Source organism: Elephantulus edwardii, unplaced genomic scaffold, assembly GCF_000299155.1.
Source record: "Elephantulus edwardii isolate Elephantulus edwardi_28Jun2011 unplaced genomic scaffold, EleEdw1.0 scaffold00177, whole genome shotgun sequence".
In the NCBI taxonomy this organism is placed as follows: Eukaryota; Metazoa; Chordata; class Mammalia; order Macroscelidea; family Macroscelididae; genus Elephantulus; species Elephantulus edwardii.
In genome coordinates, this window is record NW_006399927.1 from 6320985 (window position 1) to 6322810 (window position 1826).

Genomic DNA, 1826 nt, shown 5'->3' on the forward strand with positions numbered 1-1826 from the left:
AAATATACATTATTTACAAATTATAAAACTCAAGCAGGTTTTGTCCATGATTTTTAACATGTCTGACAAGCAGAGAAAACAATTAAAACCACAAATATACCACCTACTATTTATATTTTTAGCATTTAAATATTGTCTAATACAAACATATGAACATAATAAACTTAGGAGAATGTTTTAACAAAAAAGTTAGATTTCCAATCTATTCTATTCTGTGACCACTACACATTTTTAAAGTGATTCAGGTTTCATTTCCTGTTTAAAATACATTTGTAGAGTACAGATAGAAATTCTCTTTAGTATAAAGGCTTTCTGAAGAAGTTATTATATAGAAAGTAACTGTACTTGAAAGCCAACAAAGTTATTTATTAAATTTATATGTCTTATAGGAGTTTTAATCAACAAAAACTAGGAGTTAAATTACAAAACATTAAAAAGAATGGAGGGCAAACACTATAATTTCTGCTTGACATATTCTGGCAATTTATCATTTTCTCCATACCTAGTTGTTTGACCAGCTGGTGAGGTATAACTGATAGAGGACACTCCTGCCTGTACAACCGATTGGGATCCATCATTAAACTGAACCCACACAACTCCACTAGTTAACTGTGTAGCCCAACCAACATTTTTCACAAATACAGATTTCAAAAGCTGTGCTGATGTAGGAAGACAATCTTTTACACTATCAGAGGAGATATTGGTTCTACAAGTGGCAAGGCCAAATTCTTCATTTGTAACCATTTCAGGATTAAGTATTGGTACTTGTTTTAAAGAAATAGCACTATTCATGATCACTGCATTTGAAGATAGTATATCTCTCTCTGGGTAATTTGGATCCACAGGAGGAGGTGGTAAGGAGGTAGGTGAACAAGTATTGCTAGGTTTTCTTCCTATTATTATTGGGGGAAAAGGGAGAACTTCTGCTTCATTTTTCCTCTTCTGAAATTACAGATTCCGGGGTTAAGCAAATATGATGACCCTCATTAGTATGGTCCAGATATACTTTCATTTGCTCTTTTAAGCTAGTGATTTCACTTTTACCTTTCAAGGTATAAGATTTCCCAGTCTTTTCAATAACTTTTCAAAACAATACATCTGTTTCGTGTATTTTTGCTCCATCATAAAACCAAACCTCAAAATCAGCACCAGGAGAATTTTCCATCAAATACATTCAGCATATTTTGTGAAGTAAGTGATTTTGGGGGATTTGGATCTTACAAGCTGAACAAATATGGAAGCATATTGGTATTGTTTTTCAGTACTTTTCTGGCAAATTGTCAAAGCTGTACCTACAAATGTTGTCAATAGGTAAGGGTGATCTATCGCAAGAGGAAAACCTCTCTCATCATGTGGATAATATATCATGACCATATTTCCATCACTAGTATTTGAAGAACTTCTTTTATATATTCCTGAGATGCATACTCTTTTAGAAGTTCCACATATACCTCCTTTGAAACAAGTATGCTCACCATAGCCTTTTTTATTTTCTGTCTGATTGGTTTTTACCTGTGAGCAGTCAGAAGAGATAATGCTTCATAATGTGGATTGTTCCACACTCTGTTGGGTCACCTTTCTTTGGGATAGGAACAAATATAGATCTCTTCCAGTCAGTTGGCCAAGTGGCTTTTATCCAGATTTCTTGGCACAACTTGGTGAGCACGACCAAGGCAGCATCTGTTAGCTGAAATATGTCAATTGGTATACCATCTATTCCTGGAGCCTTATTTTTTGCCATTTCCTTCAAAGCAGCCTAAACTACTTCTTGCATCACCATAGGTTCTTGCTCATATGTTGTTTCATGAAATTCTTCTGTGTCTGCC

The 1826-nt window shown here is 34.4% G+C and overlaps 1 pseudogene; it reads right to left on the bottom strand.

Moving 5' to 3' along the window:
- Positions 1-398: 398 nt before the first annotated feature.
- LOC102862202 overlaps positions 399-1826 on the bottom strand; it is a 4546-nt pseudogene continuing 3118 nt past the window's right edge.